The sequence below is a fragment of the Aulonocara stuartgranti genome (genome assembly GCF_965226115.1).
Source record: "Aulonocara stuartgranti genome assembly, chromosome: 3".
NCBI classification, from domain to species: Eukaryota; Metazoa; Chordata; class Actinopteri; order Cichliformes; family Cichlidae; genus Aulonocara; species Aulonocara stuartgranti.
Window position 1 is genome coordinate 68755555 of NC_138941.1, and position 27962 is coordinate 68783516.

Consider the following 27962-nt stretch of genomic DNA (forward strand, 5'->3'; position numbering starts at 1 on the left):
AGTTTGTAACAAGCCTTTGACAGGTAAACATAACATGACCGAAAAAGCAAAAAAAAAGCAAAAAAAAAGAGAGAGTGTGTTGACATAAGAAGAGAAAATTCTCTCAATTATGGAGACAGACAAATGGTTCATTTATGTTTGATGTGTGTTTATTCCTCCCTAAATATCGTCGGTGAAGTTCGCCATGCATGTCAGATTTTCCTGCGCATTTTTATACCTCTGCCAACAGAGAGAGAAAAAAAATCACATTCTAACAGACAGCTGGTGCTTAGAATACAGTTGAATAACTATTAAAAAACAGATGATATTTAGATGATAGTTCAGTCTAACACGTGCCAGTGAACCATTAAACGTCTGTGAAACTATGCAGTTATGAAACGTAACTTTAACCTCAGCCAAACCGATTTGCTCAGTTGTAAATAAAACAGCGAAGTAAACGTGACCCGACAGACAGAACCTGAGTGAATGAAGTCCAGCGTTTAACCACTGAGAGCTAAAACTCAGCTGAGGTTTGAAAGCTGTGTGCCGGTGATTGGACATCAGCCGCTGATAAAGCTGTTCGCCTATAAAGTGCTCTGTAAGGAAACGAGCTCCAGCAGCTCTGCGCTCGGGGAAAACACTATATTTACTTATCTTGTGCAGAAAAATGCGCTGACATTGCGTTATATCGAGCACCGGCTGCCGAGTTAAACTGTGACTATCACCAGGTAACTAGGCGTGTTTCTTGAATTAGCAGCAGGTGTTAAACAGCTGACAGATGAGGAGGAGGATGCATGCAGGTAAACTGAGGGTCTGTTGAGCTGATCGCTGGTTTCGTGAGAAAAATGTCAGCTCGTTCTTTATGTTACAGAAGCACAGAGACACAAGACCAGGCGGAAAGAGACGATCGTTCGGTGAAAATGAGAATCTGCGAATGCAACATGTGGAACACGGAGAGTGGAATATGTAAACAAACCGGTTAACGTAACCCCCTCGGTGCACTCTGCATGCTAACTGTTAGCAGAGCTAGTGAAATCTCTGAAAACATCTGAGCACTTTTGCAAACATGTTCTATGTTGACAACCTGACCAGACATACGTCGCGACATTCGCGGCTAAAACACTGTTAAAAGTGTAGCTGGTGACAGAAAAACGGGGTATTTTAAAACTACACCACCACCATTGCTGCTTGTGATTTGATCTGCATTCTGGGATAACTGGCTGCCCCAAGTCTACACAAGCAATCGATTTTCTAGGATCGACCTGTTTTGACTTACTTTGCACGGCAACCAATCAAATGTTAGAGAAGCTGCATGGGCAGCGTTAACCCCGCCCCCTGAGTTTGATGGGTGAGGCTGACAGATAAAATTATTTCATGACGAGAGCCAGGCGTCAGGACTGCCAAAATGAAATAAATAAATATATCATTAAATAATTAATTAAATGTGTCAATAATTAATTAAATGTGTCAATAATTAATTAAAATGTGAAATACATAAATAATTAATTAAATGTGTCAATAATTAATTAATTACATGTGTCAATAATTAATTAAAATGTGAAATACATAAATAATGAATTAAATGTGTCAATAATTAATTAATTACATGTGTCATAACTATTTATTTAATTAATTAATTCCAATTTTAATTAATTATTGCCACATTTAATTAATTATTTAATGGTGTATTTAATTAATTCATTATGGCAGTCCTGGCGTTCCATATGCTTAAGGCCGGGTTCCAGTGCCTGCAAAGACTCAGGGTCACCCCAGAAAGGGCATGTGACATTATTGTGGCATGTGTGATTCTTCACAACATTGCCACAATTAGAGGAGAACACTGTCCTTCTGAACCAAACATCAGCAGTGATCCAAACCATGAACATCCTGACCCTCCCACGGACATACAAGATGGAAGCGCAGTCAGAGACACCATATGTCACAATCATTTCTTTTGACCCATCACCTCAACATGTTGAAAGAAGAATAAACAGATTTTTTGTTCAACTGGCTTTATTGGTCGCCTGTATTTCCTGTACACAAAGTATTAAAAGATGTAAACCTCATAAAGTGTCTCTGTTGCTTCCTCCTCTGTAACAGCTGTCAATGTTTCTTCATTATTTTCCTGTAGTAAAGAAATAAACAACATTGCTGTTCTACTGTACACTCATATAATCTGTGGAGTATTACTCACAACTGCATGTTGGTCTGGCTCAACAGGAGGCTGCACCAGATGCAGTACACCACCACCATCAACTGATAGAATATGAGGTTTATACAGGTCACTTATAACTTACAAGGGACCAAATGGCAATTAACAAACATACCAATCACCTTACACTTCATTGTCATTATGCTCTCAAAGACAACCAAGACTGAGGGAAGGCAAAATCAGTAGGAAAATAACTTCACTACAAAATAATCCATTATGGTAAAGAGTTTATCAAATGAATGAGTAGCACTGCAAAGGTGACTGTGAAGAAAGGATGTATGCACATCATGTATTATTTTGAATTTACCCCCTATGTAGGCACTTGTGTCTTGCGGGGTTATTGACTCAGAGGATGTCCCCGCAGAGATGCCTTCGGCCACAGGGCGCCCACTGTTTTGGCTGAGGGCCAACTGCTCAGCCTCTGTGAGTGGTGGTGGTGGAGGACCCCCACCTTTTTTTCTGTTGGCTATAACGGGCCACATTTGAGCATACAGAGTAAGCAAATATGTACTTGTAATGTGCTCAGATAATTTCAATAAGTGCTTACAGAAAGAAAATTAATGTAGCCTCTAACTGCAATTGATTTACATGGGACAAACAGACCAAGCACTATGGCTCATAATACAATTACACCTTACCTGTTTGGACTATATTTTTATATTTCATTTTTACTTGCTGCCAGGCACGTTTGGGGCCTGTTGGGTTGCACCCGCGCTCACATCACATCACAAAATAAAATGTATAAAATAACAAATAAAATAACATATGATAAAATAACGTGTTAAATGGGTGGAAATCCCTAGATCAATGTTTATATTAACACTCACGCATTGACTCTGTCGGCTATGTTTTGCCATGCATGCTCCCTTTCTTTTGCAGCTGTGGCTGTGTTACTTTTTTCCGCGTAATTTGCATGTTATCGGCATATGCTGTCATCAGAATTTCGGCCTCAAGCGCTGTGAAATACATTGACCGCGCCTTCTTTCCCTCCGTCTCCATGGTGACTCGCTTAATCTGTGCTCCGCTTATCAGGGCTTTATGTATCCTGTCCGCGCGCTTCACTTGGGGTTAAAGCAACTCCGCGTTGACTGAACTAATTGCTATCAGCCTTTCTGAAACCGAATATTCCGGGTTGGACAGTTCGGGGTTACTCAACCCTGCGTATCGTTTTTCACTCTGAGTTTTCCAAACCGGCTTCCTGAAACAGGGCCCTGACAGGTAAAACTCACCTGCAGAGGTAAACATGCAGAGGCTGAATAACAACAAAGCTGAGCAGAGTGATGCAGTCACAGCAGACATTTCCTCTACCACAGATGGTCTTAGTTTGTTCTAAATGTCTGTATTTTCAGTGAATAACAGAACGTGAGTTTAAACCTGATTGCATCAGATTAAATTTAACGTTTACATAAAATTCAGTTTCCATAGAAATGATTCCAGGTTCAGATACTAATGCTGGATAATAATCACTAAGGCTTTTGAAATCTGTGAGCGAACTGGGTCCTCAGCAGTTCTGTGTGATTAGTAAGTATGTGTCTCTCAGCTTTCTAGTCCAACTGGTCCTGTAATGATTTTTGCTGCGTGCGCATGTGTGTGTGTGTTTGTCTGAAACCATTTTTTTCCCTCTCTCTGTTCTTGTTTTTGCATGATCTGTTTGGTTGAGAAGTGATTTCAAAGTTTCATGTGAGAGATAAAATAGCTGCGGTTAAATTAAGCTGTCTAAAACTGTCAAGGTTCAGCCCAGAGAGAAGAGCAGTTTTATTTTAAACAAGTTCCTCACACCAAGGGGTTTCAGAGGGGAATATTTCTGAAGCTGACACTGGACTCAGCGCCCACAGAGAGAGGGGAGAAAATAATTAGGCTATGTTCACACTGCAGGTCTTAATGCTTAATTCCGATTTTTTGATCAAATCTGATTTTTTTGTCTGCTTGTTCACACTATAAATAAAATGCGACAGCAAACGCGCTCTAGTGTGAACCCTCAAAGCGGCCCGCATGCGCAAAAGAAGACGTCACACACAACACACTCTGTTTAGACCCAGAGCAAACAATATTTCGTCTTGATGCATTCTCAATCATCCAGCAAAGTAAATCTCCAAAAGTTGAATCTGTTCATCTGGACGTAGCGTTTTGTGGGAGAAACGTTTCGTCACTCATCCAGGTGACTTCTTCAGTCTCAGCTGACTGCAGGTTTCCCCAAATCTTATAAACAGTACATTTGCATAATGACTGAAACCAGCCCACTGAATCAACAATGGGCTGGGAAGTCAGTTCCTTGATCATAATTATGCAAAGCTCTCATGACCATTGATCAACAACCAGAATCAGAATCAGAATCAGAAACTTTATTGTCATTGTCATGAGAACAACCACTAACCAAAACCCACTGATTGAAGACCACCATCATTTCCATCAGTAATGGGGAACATCTAAAAGCTGGCGTGTACCGTAAACCTACGCATATGGATCAGTATCTAAGGTTTGACTCTCATCATCCACTGGAGCACAAACTGGATGTCATCAGGATCAGGACGCTACAATACAGAGCGAAAACCATCCCCACATCAAGAAGGCCCTGAGCCTTCTTGATGTGCTGTTGGCTATCCGATTGGCCTCCCTGCTGCTGCGGAGCCTGGGACGGTCTGCTTGCCTCCACCCCGGGGGGAAGGGTAACATCTCTTGGGTCTGGGTTCTGTTTCCCCCTCTGGGGGCGAGGGTACCTGGACCCGGGGTGTAGAGTATGTTTGGGGAGTGTGATTGTGTGTACATGTCCATTTATGTCAGTCCTTACGTTGGGTGAGTGCTGAGTGTTTGTATATGTGTGCATGAGGGTGGGAACGCATGTTTGTGTCTGTGTGTGCCTGTTTGTCTGTGTCTATATGTCAGGTCGGGTCTTAGACTCCACCTCTCTGGGAACTCCCAGGCCCTCCAAGGCCTATCTCCCCTCACCACACTCCCTGCCGGTGACTGATGCTCTCAGGGGTCGGTGCATTGCTGGCGCCTGTTGCTCGGTCAGGCCTCCTCCGGGGTGTGGGGGGCCCTCTGGGCCTCCGGCCTCTGGGCCTGCGGCTCAGTTCACTCTGGCGCAGCTGGCTGCCGGCAGAGCCGGCGGGCACGCCGGTGCAGCCCCCTCTAGCTTCTGCTCGGTGGCTACTGGGTGACGCCTCGTCTGGGGATCCTACGCCCTTCCCATGAGGGTGGCACGGATGCTCCTCCGGTGGTCCTCCTTGGGCTCTCGTGCTCTGGGGCCTCTGGATGTCTGGGGCCTGGATCTCCTCCATGCCTGCTTCATGCCCTGGGGGACGGGGCTATGGCTCGCTACATGCTCTTGCAGACCATTACATGTGGAAACCATTTGAATACAAACGCGCTGATCCACACAGGTGTGCACACGGATGTTCACTGCTCGTAGACTTAAATTACACCTTTCTTGGCTGCTACTTCAAAGCACATTGTGCGCTGTCTGTCCTGCGTGCTGCACAACAACACTGAATATTTAGTATTTACTGCTGTTTACACTTAGCTAGATTAATGCGATGGTGTTGTGTTTAGTATGTTGCTTTGGTTTTTTTTGCTTGTTTTCTATTCTTTCTCTCTCAACAGGTGATCCAGGAGATTTTATTTTATTTATTTATTTTTCCCCTTTCTCACTGTCCCTCTCCCCTTCTGTTTTTCTTTTCCTTCCTCTTTCTTTCTCCCCTTTCCTATCCCTCACTCATGTCTGTCCCATCTGTAACAACTGAAAATAAAATAAAATAAATAATTAAAAACAAAGGTCGATCAAATGGACCAATATGGCAATCCCACGATGATCCATTTGGCAAAGTAAATCCATTGGGTATCCTTGTTGGTCTTCAGACAACAATTCTGATGGCTAAAGAACCAAATGGGACAGGCAAAAAAAAAAAGAAAAAAAAATCAATCCCACCCCTAGGTCAAAAAATATGTATAGGACAATTGGCCTAATCTAATATTTTGTATGAACCTGTCCAGCTGTCCATTTAGTTGAATGTAGGATTAACTCATAAGTCTTGCTAAAGTACCTTGTATTCTGATTCATCGCAGCAGCAACAGCAGCAGTTTGGTTGGATGATGTTAGCAACTGTCAGCAACTGCTGACCGAATAATTTCATCCTGCATAATCTGAAACAAACACATAAAGACAGAAACAATTTATAAATTAACGTTCGATAAAATCTAAGAATGTATCATTTATTAGATAACAATATGAATATGTCTAACAAAAAACTTGTGTGGAGCAAAGTTACATTCAATCAAGATGGTCTGGCATGCTACAACTTTATAGTTGTTAAATTCTGGGTATACATACCCAACTTGTACACGTTTATTATTATTATTATTATTATTATTATCCTACCCAATTACATGTTTCTTTTAATCAGAGTATGCTGTTTTAATGACTTTACAATATCATTTACATTGCGTTCCTTACATTTTCCCAAATTGTATGTTATATTAATCCTATATTTCCGTTTTAATATTTCTAATGTTTGCCTTGTTTTCTTCACTGTCTGGTCTGCCTCTGTCTCACCTGTATGGATGCATTTACACCGAAATGTCCCCAACAAAGGATGTTTTAATTCACCACTATTCCAGTGAAACACGAGTCTCCCATCTTCCTGCTACCGGTCTGGAGTTTTTATTCACCAAAGCACACACCAACTTCATACTGATGGACAGATCACTGCCCTTTTGCCGCCTTGTCTGATCGTGTTTTCTGGCTTTGGTTCACTTCACCTCACTCTTCCCTATTCTTGTCATTAAATCCGGCCGTTCTGCAACCATGGCAGCCATTAACTCTATGGCTTTATTCATGGTGTATTTTACCCCTTCACCAAAGGCCGTTCTCGTTTCCAACATTATATTTGCAGTGTTCGTCTATCTATCAATATCTGCGGAGTATTTTTTTAACGAGTATCCTATTTTCTAAAGCACAGCATGTAAAGGGTAGCTCGGTTAGCAGGATGCTAGCATGTAGCGCTTAGTGAGACACGCCTCAGACGAGTTGAGCAAAGACCCCGTCTGTGTACTTTATACGTGAGCAACGGATTTAAATAAAATTAAGGTTTCAAAAGACAAACTTGAAGATGAAAAACAATATACTCACCGGAGAGCCGCCAGGGTTTGCCGCTGCCATCTTGGCGCTCCTAAATTCAAAACTGCCTCTGCAGACAGGCATGGGAGGCGTGGAAATTGTCATTGAGTTAGTCAAACGTTTTCCTTAGTTCGAGTAGATGATAAAATAAAATAAAAATAACTGGGATTTTAAATAGGACTAGGCGTTCTGTAATGATCTCTATTTAGGAGAAAAACTTAATCACTCGCCTTTAAACAGCTCTCTTTTAGGAAACACAGTGCTGGCTAACGGTGTCATGTGATCAAACAGCGTAATTTAATTGGCTGAGAGCCACTCGACTCGATCTGGTGCTGATTGCTCTGGCTTGGGTCATTAAAGTTCATCACTTTTGCAGTTGAATTTTTGCAGGTGAATTTTTGCAGGTGAATATTTTTGCAGGGAAATTTGGAGGATAAAAAATCAGTGTCATAAATTCAATGTCTAAAAATACTTGAATTCTGATGATACTATATTTCTTCCATACATTTGCAGTTTGGACGCACAGGTGTGAACATCTCCCACAGCAGGGGGAGGACTATCCTCCGCCCGTAATGCTGTAAATAATGGTCGGCAAAGTTATGTGATATTAGTGATGTTTGTACTAACTTGGTTTAAAAGTCTTTACTTTAAAATATATGCTGTTCAGTAGTCGACCTTAATCTTACAGAGAATGTGATCATTTTATTGATAATTAAAGTCAGTCATATATCCACAAACACAACAAGATGAAAGTCAGTGATGCTGCTCGGTTTGCAGTCCTGAATATCACGGCACAAGCAGGATTCACTGCACTGTTAATGTTAGCTGTGTTATATTGCTGTCTCTGTTCGGTGGTGTCGAGCCAAACGGACTTTAACGTGTGTTTGAACGAGCTGACGGTTCACTCGTTAAGCTGAAAGAAAGATGCTTTAATCACAGCAGTCACACATGTGTCCACTGTATCATCTGGAAACTCTTCTTGTTTTGTAATAACACAAACTAAATCCTCCTTCTTTTGTGCTGTTTTGTAGCAGTGTATACACCTGAGACTGCCACCCGTCTGTCTGTCCTGCACTCTCTCTCTGTTTCTTTCTCTCTGATTGTGGAATAAAAGTATGAACATGTGTTTATAAGTTACACTTGTGTTTGAATCCTGCAGCTTATCACACATTTGATTTCCATGTGTGATGACTGCAAGTGTCCAGAGTGAGGACAGACTGAGGGACCCACTGCTGCACATCATCTGTGAGGCTTTGCACCCCTGATGATCCACCAGGACAAACTCGACAGTGTGAGGAAGAGGAGGAGGAGCAGCTGACAGATGGAGAGAATAGACAGACTGTTCCCTGTTTGTGAAGGACTGCTAGATAAGTTTAAAATAATTAATTGTCTGTCCTGAATCAGTCTTATTAGGTAATGTTCAAATAATTTGATCATTCCAGTGTTTTCAGTGTGGGAGAAAGTACTCAGGGCCTTCAGGTTACACACTATGAAAGGCAGCAACAAGTTTAATGTTCAGAAACCTAAAGTATGTATCAGCAGCAGAATGGAGCTAAAAATAAATGTTTGTTTCAGTTATATGAAGCTTTGAGTATTTTGGATCAGTAGCACTGCTGTGTTTGTTGTATCATATTGCTGTGATTGTTTATATGCTTTAAATATTCTGAGGTAAGTTGATCTATAATGTTACATCATATTCTATAAGGATGTTATGTGTTTGTAGACTTTCTGCACAGTTTGACCCATTTAGTAGAAGTCAGCCTGTTTAAGGCTCTGATATCTATTCTGTATGACTTGTAACTGTCCCTGAGACAGTTAAAATAAAGTTGGTTATTTCATGTTTCTGTGATAGATTCATGCTTAATTTAGTTCATTTATTTATAAGATAAGATGATAAAAGTTTAACATTAAATAAAAAAACATGTCTCAAATATGTGATTACAAAATATGGGTTTGTTAAATATGTAAAGTGCTGTAAAGTTTGTTTGAGGTGAAGTTTGTAATTGTCACATGACCAGAGTTTGGTTGAGAGCACAACCATGGCATTGTGGAGCTAGCATGGATACATGGCTACCGATGCATCTACAGCCTCAGCGTTAATGTTATTCTGCATGTGGTCCAAGAGGCGCAAACGGTATGGTTTCGTGTATATTGTTTGTATAATGTTGCATACGTGTTCTACAGTGGTAATGAGAGGACATTTTTGTGATATCCATTATTGTGCATTTTCTCTGTTCTGCTTGCACAAAACTGTTTATGGACACTGATATGAGAGACTGATAAGCTCAAAACATTTATGTTGTAAACTTTGTGTTTCTTCAGTTTTCACGGTGTCTGAAGACAATAAGAGTGAGAGAGAGAGAGAAATAAATTTCCGAAGACATCAGTATGATGCGTGGCCATTCTTTGTTGGACCCCTGTAGTTACATGACTTAAAGCAGTTATGACATGGTCTGATTTTCTCACCCAATAAAGGAATATTTAATATATCAGTCTACTCTTCATTCTATCAGAAACAGTTATCACAGCTCGTACATTTTCATTTTGCACATATATGTAAGCATTGAGCCAAATTTAGTAATGCCAACAAATTAAATGAACAATATTTGTCTCTTACATATGATACATCTATACGTATTTATACACTGTAAAAGATTCTTGTCTTTGAGTGAAGATTTATGGTGATGGGAAATATAAATAACTGAAACTTGAATCTTTACTGAAGCTCAGTGTTTGACACAGAGTTCACTCACATGTGCTGTACCAGTGTAGCTCAGGTGGCAGAGCAGGTCAGCCACTAATCAGAAGGTCGGTGGTTCGATCCCAGGCTGCACCCTGGCTGCATGCCAAATATCCTTGGGCAAGATACTAACCCCTACTGGTGGTGGTCAGAGGGCCCGGTGGCGCCTGTGTCCGGCAGCCTCGCCTCTGTCAGTGCGCCCCAGGGCAGCTGTGGCTACAATGTAGCTTGCTATCGCCAGTGTGTGAATGTGTGTGTGAATGGGTGAATGACTGAATGTAGTGTAAAGCGCTTTGGACTAGAAAAGCGCTATACAAATGCAGGCCATTTACCTGCACATGTGACAATAAAAGTGAATTGTTCAAGTTCACTGCTGTAATAACTAATAATGATTAATATAATAACTATAATATTGGCCATATTATATTTACACTGACTTTAGTCTCATGAACAACATAATTGTTATTTACTAGCTAATCTTAAAATGACTGTTCAGTACAGAAATGAAGCCCAACAATCATGTTTTACAGTCATGTGGTCTCAGCCTCAGATACTTATTAAATTTAAAGCTCGTGTAGAAACAAACGAACAAATGAACAAAATATGTTCTCCTTCATTTCTCTCAAACAAAGCTGTATGAAACGTTTCCAGCGGTTAGTATCATGGTTGCTAGGCAACCTGGGCAGCGCGACGGAGATCGACCGGTATTTCACAAGCCTCGCACTTCCGGCCTTAGCGGTCTTTGAGTACGCGGCCCTTGTGGACCGTTAAGGCTGCGTACTTTAGGGCTGCCGAACCTGAATAGCTAGGTTTCATTTGACGTAGACGTGACGTCGACGTAAAGCGCGAAATTTGACTGGCGGTCGGAAGTGAAAAAGATAAGCGCAAAATCACAGACAGACAGTACGCAAAATGCCTATGTCCTGTTGTGTTTACGGATGCTCCAGTAGGTCGACCAGAGAAACTGATAAACGGTATTTTAGGGTACCAAAAATAGCCCAACGAAGAGGAGAAAAATGGAAAATTCTAACCGAAAAACGTAGGAAAAAATGGATTTTAAATTTACGCTTACAGTCGGGAGGAGCAGAGTCTGCCAATGCCCGTGTCTGCAGCGACCACTTCGTCAGAGGTAATGTTATGTTTGCAAACGAACTTATTAGCATTAGGTTGTCGTTAAATTCTCGTTTACTTAGTGCTTTTAAGTTAGTAGTCTAATATTGACTTGATTGGGACTATAGGCTGCCCAAGTGCTTTGGATGACGAAGAGTCGGAGGACTGGGCTCCGACGGTCAATCTCGGCTACGAACGAAAACCCAGATCGGAATCAGTTCTCAAACGAGAGAAAAGAATGAAGCTTAAGGCAGAACAGCATCGATGTGCAGAGGCGATTTTGGATATGCAACAGACGGCTGAGAGCCCGAGACACCCTTCAGAGGTGTCTCGTTAGACCGCTGAGAATGGTTTACCTTGAAACAAACAACTGTCACTCTAACGAAGTCCTAAGGATGTGGCATGTTTGTTGACGTTAAAGCCGCTACCGCTAACTGTTAGCGTGTTTAAGATAAAGCAATATAAGAACAAACACTCACCCTTGCAAACACCAAACTGTATCCATCACGGAGACGTTTTGTTCCAAGGTTGTGGACCCACCCGCTGACAAAAAAATTGTACGCCTCCAGACTCTTGAAAGCTTTCATTTGCTGCCTAGTGTAGTAAGAAGTCTGGAGGACCAAGTAGTTGGTGATATCCACAGCCTCGATAGTAGGCAAATCCTTTACTTCTGTGGTGTATTCGGACATTTTCAAAGAATACGGATCACGTCCGATATATTTTTTTAACTATCTGTTTATATCTCTCCCGAGAAACGGGGTCTAAAGTTGCACAATAGCTGCTCTCCTGACTCTCCACAGTGTCCTCCATGTTTACTTCCGCCCTCCACTCAAAAATCGCGCTGCCTCCGCACGTCATCAGAACCACGTGACCGCAACCCAACAAGTGGGATACAGCCTAAAGCTGTTCCAATTCTCAGCACCGGTCCTCTCTTTCCCTGAGTCCTTAGCAAATCTCCTTCCCACGATGACGTTTCCATCGAGGGCAAGAAAAAGAGTTAAGGAAAAGGAGATAGGCGCTACTTTTGAAATAACACCCCACATGGCTACGTTGGTCTGCTTAGTCACGTGACCGCACAGCAACAAATCACAGCAGAGCCGGAAAAGGAGGCGGAGCAAAGTGTGTGTGCAGGAGAGGAGTCGAGCAGAGAGAGCTGCTTTTTCATGAAACGGGAGTAAAGTAGTAAACTTACAGGAACATATACCACTACCAACGTTGGGATTAATTTCTGCATCGATCTGCACACCCTTGTCTCCTGGATCGTAGCCGAGATCAGCGTGAACCACGTGGGTCTCTGCTCCCTGATCTGTTTCTTAAGACTTCCAGCTTCATCACGGAGTTTCTCTCGGTTTGTGGGCTCATATAAAGGTAAGCACCGAGCCAACTTTAATGTGGGTTCAGTTTATGTTGTTGCTGTTAAGAATAATAGATTGCTTGGTATACACTGGAGTTAGACAGTCTGTAGAGCAGAGGCGGAGCCAGACATTTGAAACACCCGGGGCTTAGCCCTAAAGGGTAGTATGCATGTGGGATTTTTTTTATTTATTTATTTATTTATTTTTTTTGGGGGGGGGGGGGGGGGGGAGAAATGACTGAAAGATTAATAGGCTCTGTTTTGAGTTTTGTTCAGAAAAGAATGACTTCATATAGCGAAAAATATATATCTCATATGCAGAACACCTTAAACTAGTTTTTTAATTGAGCAGCAAGGCAGAACAAAGTCGGAGTTGTATCAAGACACGAGGACTAAACCCCAATTCAACCAGACCCAGAACTGATCCGGAATTAAAACTGGACTACAACAGTTCAAAATCAGGACTATATAGGATTTAACCAAGACAGAACAAGAATCAGAACTAGATGATAGTAGCACTAAAAAATCATCATAGACCTGCACTACACTTGTTTTTTTAATTCTACCAAAGTCCACTATTTAGATTGAGAAAAGTTTATATAATTATTTAGCCTTGTTGTGCAAACAAGCCTGCATAACTTAATAAATGTAGAATTTGAAAAATAGCAAACCTAAAAAGAAACACTAGGTACGAGATACATGAGTACCTATGATACGGTGATAGTTTTGGTAAACAACCATTTGACTAACATGTGTGTCTCACCTGCTCTTGTTCATCTCTGTTCTGTCCTCATTCTCCTCTCTGTTCCTCTCTCTCTCTCTTTGTGCTGACAATCATCAAATATACAGTTGAAACCAGATATTTACAAACTCTTCAGATCAAAACAAACACTTTTTTAATTGTAACATCAAATCAGACTAAATGTTTATTTTTTTAGATTGATAAATAAAAAAACATATTTGTTAACTTTAAGAGGAAAGAGAGAAATTGTCTGTATTTCTTAATTGCAAATGGCACCAAATTGTATTCAAAATTGAGCCACACTTATGGAGCTCCACAGTTCTTTTTCTGGTTTGGTTGACATCTGTTGATTTTACCCATTTCCACCAATTTACTCACATGGACTCTACTAACCTATCAGAAGCTTCTTCAGCTCAGAATGGAATCGTCTGGAGTTTTCTTATTAATTAACAATAAACTTAGTGTATATGTACTCCTAAATTTGATCAAAGTGATAAAAAATAGACAGCTGTCTCTCTTTATTCTGACATTTAACTAATTCAAAATATATTTCAATATTTATCTAAAACAAAAGTTTAATCTAAATTGATGTTGTACAGTAAAAATGTTTTATGTTTTCTCCCTAAAGTGTATGTAAATATCTGGTTACAAATGTGAATATCCTGCTGTGTACTGAAATCCCTCTTGTTTTGCATAGAAATATACTGAACAACATACAAAACATAACATATAAAATAACATTTACCTGAGTTTTTTCTTTGAAAGATCCCTCTATTTTCCATTCTTATATTTCAGTACATAACTGAAACCGATTTAGTCGGGGAGGGTAAGAACTGAAAATATGAAATAAACACACATAAGCTAAGACTCTCTAAAAAAAATAGCATTTGTTCGACTTTTCATTTCGCCGTTTGTTGATTCACTTGAACAGCAAGTAACGTAATATTGGTCAAGTGATCAGTTTGATATCAATCTTTCGTGATGCACCGTCATATTTACATTATTTGGTCATATTTGGTTATCTTGGTTATCTTGGTCATATTACCCAGCAAAACCCAGTATGCAGGTTCATCTGTAACAGTCCTTGTGCCACAGATCAACACTGCTGCTTCTACATTAAACAGAAGAGCAGCGACATGGCTGCAGGTCTCTGCGACTCCGGCCATACAGGTGCAGTGGGCGACTTCAACCTTCCCTGTGATGCTCACAGTGACCCATGGCTGCGATGCTGGTTCATTCAGTCTTTGAGAGTGCAGTACCTGAAACACACACAGACAAAGTTCATTTAAAGACAAGAACTAATGAGCCAAGGCCGACGTAAATGTGTTTAATCTACTTTATCATAAATGTAACAAAGTGTTTAGAAAGTTAGCAAAAACATGTAATTTTTCATTTCTTTATGTGTCCATCTATAGAACGCTGCATGTTATAGTGTAAATCTGTTCTCTGTCAGAAACCTGCCTGCAGAAAATGAACCTAAAGTATGTAATGCAAGGATGTCATCACTTTAGAGATGGAGAAAGCATAAAGTGACAATTATGAATCACTTAATATGATAAGGAGATTCTGCAGGTCATTAATCAATGTATAAAACTAAAATAAAATGTATTTTTAGTGACACAGAATACAAACATGGAAGCAAGATGTGTAATTAGGATTATTTATAATAAATATGAATAGTGCAATTTCTTTAACCATAAAGAATAACAATCCTTCAGGACAATGTCACATCAATGCACTGAACTCGCTATGTTATCCATCTAACAGCCTCCACATGTTCTCACTGTAATTTCCTCTCATGAATGAATTTATGCTGCACTAATCTGAATGTTTGCAGGTAGGGCTGCTCAATTAATCGAATTTTAATCACGATTACGATCTGGGCTTTCAACGATCATTAAAAATGACTGAGCCGATTATTAGCCCCTCCCTCATTTATCCGCGACACCTTAAAGGCCGGTCCGTGAAAATATTGTCGGGCATAAACCGGTCCGTGGCGCAAAAAAGGTTGGAGACCGCTGATTAAGAGGTCCCGAGGGAAGCTCGGAAAGCTAAGCAGAAGTTATTTGGAGAGGAGAGTGACTGCCGTTGGTTGAAAAGAGAGGTAAAAAAAACTTCAGTGGTGTTGCACACTATTTTATATTATTTTTTAAAGTCATTATTCAATACATGGTTATTGTTAACCCTTTAAAGCCGGTCAGAGCAGCACACTCTGTTTTGTGTAACTATTTTTAAATCCCTGTAGAACCTGAACCGTGTAAGCTAGCGCAATAATTTGTTTTGCATATGAAACTTACATCTTATGCCATCAGCTTGTCCTCGGTCACGGTTTCCTTCCACATAAATTGCATAAAAAGCGCTTGCAGGAACAAAAACATAATATTCCAGAAACACGCTTTGCCGATCCGATCAGCTGTTCGTAACACTTGGCACATTGAAACAGACGTCACCGCTAACTATCACATGTCCGCCATTTCCTGCCCGAAACCGGAAGTGATGTCATTTTCGCGGAAAATGTAGTTTTTTTACTTGTAGGCCTTAAAAGCCTATACTGGTCATGTTTGACTTTTCTGAATAGTTTCTGGGATGCTTAGAACTCGAATTGCACTGCTGGAAATAGTTTATTTTGATGCACCTGCTGTTTTCTTTGCAAATTTGCATCATAGGATTGTTTTTGTTTTTCCTGCAGTATATAAAAATTGCTGTATCTCCAAAATAAAACTATGAAGACACATAGACGCGAACTAGACAAGGGGATGCAGGTGATAGGGGAGACAGAGCAACTAAAGAAGACAGAGACATAAGCCATAAGACAGAACTCAAAGAAACCAAAAACTAGAAAGTATAAATAATATCACAAACTCCAAAAACCCTGGGTCGACGACCCAGGCATCCTAACAGTACCCCCCCCCCCCCCTTAAGGGCTGGCTTCCAGACAGCCCTAACCAAAACATCAAAAAAAAACAAAAAACAAAAACAACCCAACCAGGGTGGGCGGCGGGGGAAACAGGACGGAGGGCTCGAAACAAACCAAACAAGGAGCCAGAAACAACAAAACAAAACAAAAAAGTGCAAACACTGGAGCCCAGAAAGCAACAGAACAAAACACAGAAACAAAGTCCAAAACAACAGCACCAAGGCCCAGGCAAAGTCCAAAAGCAAACAAACAAAAGAGCCCACGAAAGGCGCAGAGGCCCAGGCAATAGTCTCAAAAAAGTTCAGGGGGGCCGGCCCGGAGGCTGAGAGCACGATAGTCCAATCCCGGGCAGTTCAGGGGGGCGGCCCGGAGGCTGATGGTCCAAGAGCCCAGAAAACAGTTCAGGAGGCCGGCCAGGCAGAAGGCACCGATGGCGACGGAGCAGATCAGGAGGCCGGCCGGGCGGGAAGCAGCGACGGCGACCGAGCAGGTCAGGAGGCCGGCCGGGCGGGAGGCACTGGTGGCGGAGTAGTTCAGGGGGCCGTCCATGATGGCGGCGTAGTTCAGAGGGCTGTCCATGACGGCAACGACGTCCAGTCATCGGCCGGACAGAACGTGCAGGATGTGCAGGCCGGACAGGATGTGCAGGCCGGACAGGACGTGCAGGCCGGACAGGACGAGCAGGATGAGCAGGACGTGCAGGCCGTGCAGGATGAGCAGGCCGGACAGGATGTGCAGGCCGGGCAGGACGGGCAGGACGAGCAGGCCGGGCAGGACGAGCAGGCCGTGCGGGACGTGCAGGAACAGACAGATTGGAGACCTCAGGGGCAGACAAAGCTGAACCCTCGGAGACTGGACCAGGCGGAGCTGCAGAGGCCGAAGCCGGACCAGGCGAAGCACAGGCTGAGGCCGAAGCTGGACCAGGCGGAGGCGAAACAAGAACAGAGGCTGAGGCTGAAGCCGGACCAGGCGAAGCTGCAGAGGCTGGGGCCGGACCAGGCAGAGCTGCAGAGGCTGGGGCCGGACCAGGCGGAGCTGCAGAGGCTGGGGCCGAAGCTGGACCAGGCATAGCCGAGGCAGAGGCTAATGGCGGCTGGACGGGCTCTTCGGGCCCTCCAGCTGACGTGGCAGAAGGCTGAACGGGCTCCTCGGGCCCTCCAGCTGACGAGGCGTGAGGCTGAACGGACTCCTCGGGCCCTCCAGCAGGAAGAGACGGCTGAAGCGGCTCCTCGGGCCCTCCAGCAGGAAGAGACGGCTGAAGCGATTCCTCGGACCCTGCAGCGGAGACAGGTGGCTGAAGCGGTTCCTCGGACCCTCCAGCGGAGACAGGTGGCTGAAGGAGTTCCTCGGACCCTCCAGCGGAGACAGGTGGCTGAAGCGGTTCCTCAGACCCCCCAGCGGAGACAGGTGGCTGAAGCGGTTCCTCGGACCCTCCAGTAGAGACAGGTGGCTGAACGGACCCCTCGGACCCTCCAGCGGAGACAGGAAGCTGAACGGATGACCGAGGAGAGGAGCGACGGTGGCGTCGCTTCCTTTTAGACGAGGGAACAGGAACCGGTGGAGAAACGGAGACCTCCTCCTCATCCTCCGACCACACAGCCGCCAGGAAAAAGGCAGGCGAACGGACAGGCGAACAAGGTCCCAGCTGGCGTGAGGAAGGGGAGGAAACCTGCAGTGGCGATGAAGCAGAGTGTGCGTTGTCCTGCGGCAGCGGTGGGGAAGACGTAGTGAGGGAGAGAGCAAGCTCACTAGTCTGTGGTGGCCAGTGTGATCCTCTATGCTGTTGCATGCTGGGGGAGCAGGCTGAGGGTCGCAGATGCCAACAGACTTAATAAACTGATCCGTAAGGCCAGCAATGTTGTGGGGATGGAGTTGGACTCCCTCAAGGTGGTGTCAGAGAGGCGGATGCTGTCCAAGATAAAGACAATGTTGGATAACACCTCCCACCCACTCCATGACATGTTGGTCAGTCACAGGAGCTCGTTCAGTGAGAGACTGAGATTACCGAAAAGCACCACTGAACGACACAGGAAATCATTCCTGCCTGTGGCCATCTCCCTGTACAACGCATCCACTTAACACACTGTTTGCTGCTACAACTACACATGTTTCTTTTCCAAATATTTATTTATAAGTGACTTATGTATGTATGTATGTATATATATGTATATATTGTACTATTCTTAGTTAGCGTATTGTCTGTCTTGTCTTAATGTTGGTTTAAAATGGAGCACTGTAACAAAAAATAATTTCCCCCAGGGATCAATAAAGTATTCTGATTCTGATTCTGATAGCCCTGACCTGCTCTCTCCAGGCAGTTCTGGTGTTCCCCAACTCAGTGTCCTTAGCGAACTGGCTAAGCTGGGGATTATGCCGAATGATGGCCTCCACCGCGCTCAGCCCCACTGCCATGGTCCTTAAATCCGGGGACTGGGCGATGCGGTCGAGCAGCCTCACCATCCGCTCCATCTCACCGTAGAACTCAGAAGAAAAAGAGTCTGCAGGGTCCATGTTCTGGTCGCGATCTTCTGTTAGGTGAGGCTGTGTGCAGGCAGGAATAGGACCCAAGGTGCAGACTCCGGAGACAGAACTTAAACCAAAACAGCTTTAATGCTGAACACAAACATAACATAACTGGAAAAACTCAAAAATAAACTAACACCGGCAGATTGACAAAACACACAGCAAAGTAAACGGTAGATCGCGACACAGACACAGAGAAACACTTGGCTAAAATACACAGAGGGAGCAATCAGGGAATGGGTAACAGGAGGGAAACAGCTGGGACAAATCAGAACTGACGAGACCAAAGAAGCGTAAACTGAACACACTGAGAAAAGACAGAGACCTTCAAAGTAAAACAGGAAACACATAACACAGACACAGGCTCATAAGCAGGCACTACAAAGGGAACAGAGACGTGGGAACAGGGCACACACAAACACTGACTGAACACGGGGATATAGGAACTTAAGATACACATAGACGCGAACTAGACAAGGGGATGCAGGTGATAGGGGAGACAGAGCAACTAAAGAAGACAGTCTCTGTCTTCTTTAGTTGCTCTAAGCCATAAGACAGAACTCAAAGAAACCAAAAACTAGAAAGTATAAATAATATCATAAACTCCAAAAACTCCAAAAACCCTGGGTCGACGACCCAGGCATCCTAACAGTACCCCCCCCCCCCCCCCCCCCTTAAGGGCTGGCTTCCAGACAGCCCAAACCAAAACATCAAAAACAAAAAAACAACAAAAACAACCCAACCAGGGTGGGCGGCGGGGGAAACAGGACGGAGGGCTCGAAACAAACCAAACAAGGAGCCAGAAACAACAAAACAAAACAAAAAAGTGCAAACAGAACAAAACACAGAAACAAAGTCCAAAACAACAGTATAAATAATATCATAAACTCCAAAAACCCTGGGTCGACGACCCAGGCATCCTAACAAGTAAAGCTGTGGGTTGTGGGAATGAACCATAATGTTTTATCTAGGGGTCTAGATTTATGCCTGTAGTGCACTGCCATGTAAATAATTTGCATTTACTGAATATATACTGACTGAGTCCCACTGTTCAAAAGTTGAATAAAGAAACAAACTAATTTTTGCCTCTTTTTTTTAATTTTATTGAAACCACCTTATAGAACATCACATCAGTTACAATGTAGAATCCATGTCATTTATCAGAATCAGAATCAGAATACTTTATTCATCCCGAGGGAAATTAGGGGTTACAGCAGGCAGCACGCTAATGGCGCATGCGCACTCACAAAGGAACCTTCTGACCAACTTTACACAAACATCACATTGGGCAGACATGTCAGAAGGTAGGCTGATAGGAAAAAACAACGAAAATACACTACATGAGGTAAGAGGAGGAGAAAAAAAACTCCACTCAGACTGAGCTCCTAGTGGGAGAACAGTTTGAGAACAGAAAAAACACCTCAGCACAAAAGCACATGACTATCAATACACCATAGAAACACGAGACAAGCAACAGGGGCGGGTAAAGGGTAAGAGAGAGCCGGTGTAGACAGCGCATCCGGTCCTGCAGCATCTGTGCTGGTCCAGTTGACTGCTATCTTCCCCGGTAGGGCACAAGCATCGAAGGCGTTGGAAAGGGAGGGGGGATGAGTGAGTGCTTATCAGTGTAAGTGTGTGTGTGTGCGTGTCCATAGTTTAGCTGAGACAGTGTCCTTCGGCCTATCAGGCTAAGTAAATAGTCTTCCAGCCAATCCAGGTGTCCTTGCATGGGATGGGAAGAATAGCCGTAACACAGTCGTTATCAGGGAGTGATTGTTCGGCTCCAGCCTCTGGCCTGCAGCTGGTGCCGTTATGGGGGTCCGCAATCTCAATGTTGATTTTGTAAATTTCCATGCGAGCAGCCCAGGAGAATTTTTGGCTGCCCTAACACTCCGACACTGGCCTCTCGATCTCCCGTTGGAGAGCCACGATCCTCCCCATGATGATATCAAACTTCTGTTCCATGGTGTTGCCATTCTTTTGATTCTGAGACCTCAAAGCTGCAGTGATCTGTTCCGTGATGTCGTCCAACTGTCGCTCAAGGGTCTCATTTTGAGCAGGCCTCTCTCTGATGTTTCCCCCCATACGCTTGAGCCTTCACAGCAGCTGTAAGCATCTCCAAGGTGTTGACCATATTACGTTCGTTGTGAGAGGTCGCGCCTCATCTCATCTCTTCAATTCCAGCGGGCAGCCTTAGGGGGGTTTGAACAGCCGGTTCCGCTCTCTTATTTCTCCGATAAACCAGGGCCAAGCCAACTCCGATCAGCACGAACCCTGTTATCATGGTTCCGAATAGATAGATATCTTCAGCGTCCTCGATCGACAGTCCCGCCAGACACATGACTCTCCAGTTCTGCCACCCGTCCATCGTGTATCCGGCAGGGAAAGTCCCTCCAGGGCACTCGGGCTCTCCCGAGCCCAGACTTCTCGTTGAGAAAAGGGTGTCAATAGCATTCAGAGACCAGTTAATCAAATCCATAATTCTCTTTTAGGTTTTAGAGAATGACCGTGTGAGTCTATTCCAGGGAAAGTAATGCACACGAAACAGACAAGGACATAGAGGCTAAGCAGGGAAGATAAGGGTGAGGAGGAGAGGAGAAAAGTGCGACCGCCTTCGCTGAGAGCCAAAGAAGAAAAATGATTTTATAGTTTACAAATGACAAAATGTTTACACAAAATCACGAGTGTTTACATGATATCACTCACTACTAACATTACTTTATTTACTGTATCTTTTGAAAAAATACAGCAATTTTAACAGCACAAGACTTAAGAGTATTTAACAGGAGCAGGTTTCATTTTTCCCTGGTTTTATTATCACACTGTTCACCAAAACGCAGCAAACCTTCACCATCTTATCCAGAAGGGTCACCTCTTCACCCTCACAAGGAAGAAGTAATCTGATTGGCATGGTGGTATGTTTGAAGCAGGTCCCTTGTGTAGCACTGGAACCCAGTCACGATGTGATTCATCCATTTAATAGGCTGGTTTGCTGCAATAATGCCAAATAATTAGCAACTCTATAAATAGAAGGTAGTTCTGCAAAATCACTCAGTAGAATGTTTGTTGTCATTTGCTATGAGCTCAGAGCGCATAGAAAATAAAACTAATAGGCTATAAAGAGTGATATGAACATATTTAGAACTTACCGGAATGAAAATGTCTGGAGCACCAACAGATATTTGGAGATGGAATAGAACTGCACGTCAGCTCGTCTCACAGCTGCTCTCCAGGCTAGACGCCTTTGTTTGGTAACATCGATACATGAGCTGCCTCGTGTTGCTTCCAGGTTGGGAAAGAATGAAAAGATAAACCATTTTCAAGCTTATTTTCTTGCTGGTCGTGCGATCGAACATTGCAGCCGACCACACAGCAAATACGAACCATGGCTGTTGTCTGTGCCTTCGCTCCCTTTTCACTTGCGCTAGACCCCCAAAATGGCGGATCGGGCCAAAATCCTTTCCACGCCCACCCCCGTGACATCACGCTCCAAAGCCCTATTCCATTACAGAATACATGCCCCAAAATGTATTCTGTAACGTATTCCGTTACGTTACTCAATGACATTAACGTATTCTGAATACTTTGGATTACTTAATATATTATCATGCTTTTTACAACAACGTGAATGTACTATTGCTGGGTGATTCATTACTATTACTGAAGGTCCGCGACTCCGAACTGTAGTAAAGGGACCTCTGACTAATACGGCGGGGTCCCTGTCGGCTCGTAGCCGAAAAATAGCTTTACTTTGTTGTGTGGGTCAACTTTTCTTGCGAGAGACAGAGAGAGGCGTTGAAAGACTGCTCCAACAGAACTTATTGTTTTCGGAGGAAAACACGAACACGGTGTACAGTCGAGTCTTAATAGCTTACTTACAACTGGGCTCGTCAGGCACTCTTCTTGGCTGAAGTGGTTATTATTATATTTACATGCTTCCAGCTCCCATTTTTCCTCGATGACAGCTCGTACTTTTCCACTCCCCCTTTTCTCCCTCCTCGCGCTCACAGACCCATAATGTGTATGGCAGTCCATTCTCCCTGCAACACGGACTACACTGCCCATGATGCTACATTCTTTAGAGCTATGCTTGTAGCATTCTGCCTGTTAGCTTAGCACAACAACAACAACAACGAAAAGGCGCTCTCTCACCCAGGAAACACACAGTCGCAGAGAGCAAGAGAGCGTCGCCCTGTAACCATGGCAACCGTAATGCTGCCGCCTGGAACAACAGAACGTAGCTGTCAAACAAAACCCAAACAGTCCTGACCCGCGACAAAATGAAACAGGAAAGTACCGCAGTGTAATCCATTTATTTCAACAAAGTAACTGTATTCTGAATACCACCTTTATAAACGGTAACTGTAACGGAATACAGTTACTCATATTTTGTATTTTAAGTACGTAACGGCGGTACATGTATTCCGTTACTCCCCAACACTAAAGGAAGAGGAGCTCGTGAACTGGAACCACCACAGCAAAAGAGAGTGAAGCCATATGTGCAGAAGAATGCAGTGACATATGATGTTCCTTCTTCCTGATATTGCTGTCATTCGGAACCGCTACGTTGATCACTACGGCCGTCTTCTTCTGTTTGTCTACCACCACTATGTCCGGTTGGTTAGCCACCACCATTTTGTCCGTCTGTATCTGGAAGTCCCACAGGATCTTAGCTCGGTCATTCTCCACCACCCTTGGGGGCATCTCCCATTTTGACCTCGGGACTTCCAGGTTATACTCGGCACAGATGTTCCTGTACACTATGCCGGCCACCTGGTTATGGCGTTCCATGTATGCCTTGCCTGCTAGCATCTTGCACCCTGCTGTTATGTGCTGGATTGTCTCTGGGGCATCTTTACACAGCCTGCACCTGGGGTCTTGCCTGGTGTGATAGACCCCAGCCTCTATGGATCTGCACATATATATATATATATATATATATATATATATATATATATATATATATGCTCCCAGGCCTCTGGTAGAGGACCCAAGCTTGAAGGATAAACCGCCCGCAGGGGCGTGCTGGGTGTTATTATTTATATATGTATATATATATATAGACATATATATGTATATAGACATGTATATATGTATATGTACATGACAGCATTGCTGTCCAGCATTGTGTTTATCAAAACTCTTTTTACAAATCCTGCTGCGTGTGTGTCCCCCAGGTGATTAACAGGAGGAGAAGAGTCTGGTGGTGCAACGGAGGGACAATTTCATCCATTTGGACTCAGCTCAGCCACTACAGAGGAAACAATCAATGACTTCAACACAAAAGGTGAGAAAAATATCACAGTTACAATTAGGGATGCACCGATACCGTTGCTGGTATCGGGTATTGGGGCCGATACTGTAAAATGTGTGTGTACTCATATTCGTAAAAGTTAAGCGATACCATGAACCGATAATAATGTAGCCCGGATGGGAATTTGGGAGTAGATACTCATAATTCCCATGGACTTAAACGCCACGGTAACATAAGGTGTTCACAGTTGATGTTTTGTGATGTAACTGTACCCAGAATGTACTTTGCCCTGTAATATGTCACAAGGTAAATACAGGTAATTAGAGCAATCAAACTGTTATGTTAATCATAAAGTATTATTTTATGGTATGTAACTCTGAATGGAGTTTAAATATTGTTCAGAGTTCTAATTTCTTGTAACAGAAGTTACAAGAAAATACAAAGATCATATTTTATAAGCACACATTGAAACAACAATATCATCAGTTGAACTTGAAATTTCTTATGCGTAAAAGATTTTCTCTGCTGATCAATATTTCTTCAATAATGTCATTTTCATTACAACTCTCATTGTAGCACATCATTGTAATGTGATACTGCCACCAGAAGGTGGTGGAAACACACCAACAATGTGTTTGTTGACATGTTTGATTCCACCAATGAAGGGAGTTTCAGTTTGTTCCACGACTGCATTTCACTCACTGCCTCTGTTTGTATCTCTGTCACTGCAGGACCAACATGGAGCGAGAAGTCAGCGCTCTCAGGAGGCCGAGAAACCTCACAGAAGAAAGGGAGAGAAAACCTACAGCTGTGATGAGTGTGGAAAGTCTTTTACCCTGGCTGGGAACTTGAAAAAACACCAACTCATCCACAGTGGAGTTAAACCTTACAGCTGTGACTTGTGTGGAAAGTCTTTTACCCAGGCTGGACACTTGAAAAAACACCAACTCATCCACAGTGGAGTTAAACCTTACAGCTGTGACTTGTGTGGAAAGTCTTTTACCGAGGCTGGAAGCTTGAAAAAACACCAACTCATCCACAGTGGATTTAAACCTTACAGCTGTGACTTGTGTGGAAAGTCTTTTACCCAGGCTGGACACTTGAAAAAACACCAACTCATCCACAGTGGATTTAAACCTTACAGTTGTGACTTGTGTGGAAAGTCTTTTACCGAGGCTGGACACTTGAAAAAACACCAACTCATCCACAGTGGAGTTAAACCTTACAGCTGTGACTTGTGTGGAAAGTCTTTTACCCAGGCTGGACACTTGAAAAAACACCAACTCATCCACAGTGGAGTTAAACTTTACAGCTGTGACTTGTGTGGAAAGTCTTTTACCCAGGCTGGAACCTTAAAAAAACACCAACTCATCCACAGTGGACTTAAAGCACACAACTGTGAGTTGTGTGGTAAGGCTTTTGCTCTAAATAGCGACTTACACAGGCATCTAGTTACCCACTCTGGAATTAAGGCGTAGAGCTGCGACTTTTGTGGAAAAAGTTTCAGTGACAAACGGTACCGAAATATTCACCTACGGATTCAGACTGGAATTGATGTTTCCTGCTGTGATCAGTGTGGGAAACTGTTTACAACAGATGCACAGTTACAACAACACACTGAGGAGAGACCTTATAAATGTTACCTGTGTGAGAAGACTTTTAAAGCTCCAAATCAGCTGAAAAAACACCAACAGATCCACTCCAGAAAGTAACTCTAGAAGTGCAGTTACTGTGAGGATGTATTGATTTTTTATCTTGTAATTTTAACCTGATTGTTTGGAAAAAGTCTGATCAGTAAACTTATGGAGTTATACTGAATGAACTGTTTGGAAAAATGAAGAAGTAACCTGAGTTTTATAGTGTAAACAGTAAAATGTAATTGGACTTTGGCAGAGATGCTTTTTATTTCAGGCGACGTTCAGGATAAAAACGTTGAAGGAATTCCCTGACTTACAATGTCTTTGTTTAGGAGTGGAGCAAAGCACACTGATCCATTTCTCAACCCTGTCGTCACTGTGGTGGTGGGCAAGCGTTTCTCTTTAACCTTTGTGGAAAAACCTCCAATCACGAACGGGACCTAAAACCACATCAACGTAGCCACACTGGAGACAAAATGAACTACTGCAAAGAATGTGGGAGAGGCTTCCACACACCAAGTACATTAAAAAACATGAACTCTTCCACAGTGTGGTCAAAAAGCACATCTGTGACCAGTGTGGGTCATCCTTCACCACTGCAGGAGGGACACCATACAAGTGCAGACACTGTGACAAAAGCTTCTCACAATCAGGTCATCGTAACAAACATGAACGTACACACATGGAAGTGAACTTCAGCTGTGACCAGTGTGACAAGAGTTTCAGGAATCTCAGTTCATACTCCGAACACAAACGATCCCACGCTGTAAATAAACTGTTTCACTGTTACCAATGTGCAAAAACCTTCACTTCATTATCTGCTCTGTGCAAACATCAGCCTGATCATGCAGGACTGAAATCACTGGATCACAATGAATCTGAAGAGAGAGAAAGATCCTCTTCTGGTTTCAGGGTCAGACTTAAAAACCTTGAGATCAGGCTCCACAGAGTTCAGATGGAATCTCCTGTAAAGAGTGTCAGCTGATGCTACACTTGGATCTGATGAGGTAGCTCTGATTTCTGGAGCTGCAGTGAATAATTCTGAATGTTACATTTAGGAAGCTGCATGTATAGATATGCATAGATATGCATATCAAGTTTTTTTTTCCTTTGGGGGATTTTAATTCTCTAAAATTATCTCTGTTACATTTTAATCTTTGTTCCCTTAGGACACAGTAGTGTTTAGTAGTTGTACTTGTTACTGTATTATTAAAGTTTTAGGAATGTCTTTTTTACCAAACCAATAATGTATCAGAATTGCAGATATGGATATATATTTCAATTTCTTTTATTTGAACTTTCTTAGTGTTTCCAAAATTAACTTAATGTGGGGTAATGTATTCATTTAATGTGTTACCTCTGTTAAATTTCAATCCTTCATTCATATTTAACCTTTTGCTGTTGTAAAATCTTCTCTTAAATCCTTTTCTCCCAAAACTACAAATATTTTCACAGCAGTTGCTCTTAAAACCTCCAAAATGAACTAAATCTGTCCACCAGCTTTGAAACAACACCTGCTGTGACTTTATGTCCAGAAAAAACGAAACTCAAGCTGAACTGGTTTTGGGCTGTACTTCCATGTAATGCCAGTTAGTACCAGAAGATGGAGCAGTGAGTCAGTGTAACCTTTATTCAATTAGGCAAAGAGCACAATCTTATTCACAGTGGCAGCAAAGAAATGTTGAAAGTTAAAAACAGCAGCACACATCAGAACCATTTTAAAGATCACAGGTGACTACTTTTACGTAATTCAAATTCTGTTAAACCTCTATTTTTTTGCTCCTCCTTTCACTTTAGTGTATTTAGTCATTGAAGTCCACATGTTGTTTTTAATGAATTTTGATCCACATGTTCTGCAGCTGTTTTCTTGTTGATTTGAAGTTTGTATTATGAAATCCTGATAATGTTAAAGTGTTAGTTATATTTGATGAAGTCTGTGTAGAGTTTATCTTATTATCTTATTAAACAGTTTGGTGTGAAAAATAAAGAAATGGTCTCAGAACAAGTAGTTTGACCCATTATTTCTGATTCAAACTAATTTAACTGTTTTCAGTGGTACATGTGGAGGTTTATCACAGGAGGCGACTTGGCTGTTCTCCACTCACACTGAAGAAGGATCCTGCAGCTCATTAAAAACTCTAAAATGATCTTGAAAGAACATATGTTTGATTTTTCTTAAAAACATGCTGTTGGCATGAAGCTTTGAGACAGTGTTTTTAAGAGTCATTGTGGTTAACATCTCACACATTCCAATAAAGCAGATGTTCCTGCATTGCAACAGCGGTTTGCAGTTGCAATGCAGGATTGTGCTGCTGCTCGTCTACAGGACTCTCATGGAGCACCACTTTGAAACTTTGTAACTCTCTCTGCAAAATACAATA

At 42.7% G+C, this 27962-nt stretch overlaps 2 long non-coding RNA genes across 2 annotated transcripts in view; one reads left to right on the plus strand and one right to left on the minus strand.

Annotated features, from left to right (window-relative positions):
* The window catches only part of LOC309696372, a 239317-nt gene that overhangs the window by 140893 nt on the left and 70462 nt on the right, over nucleotides 1-27962 (minus strand). Inside the window, exon 2 of the long non-coding RNA XR_014273446.1 lies at nucleotides 5706-6118. This is a non-coding gene — a long non-coding RNA (uncharacterized lncRNA). The remainder of the gene's footprint in view (nucleotides 1-5705; nucleotides 6119-27962) is intronic.
* Nucleotides 10839-27395, plus strand: LOC309696455. The gene is made up of 4 exons (XR_014273499.1): nucleotides 10839-11173; nucleotides 11283-12522; nucleotides 23868-23977; nucleotides 24676-27395. It is a non-coding gene; the product is annotated as an uncharacterized lncRNA (long non-coding RNA).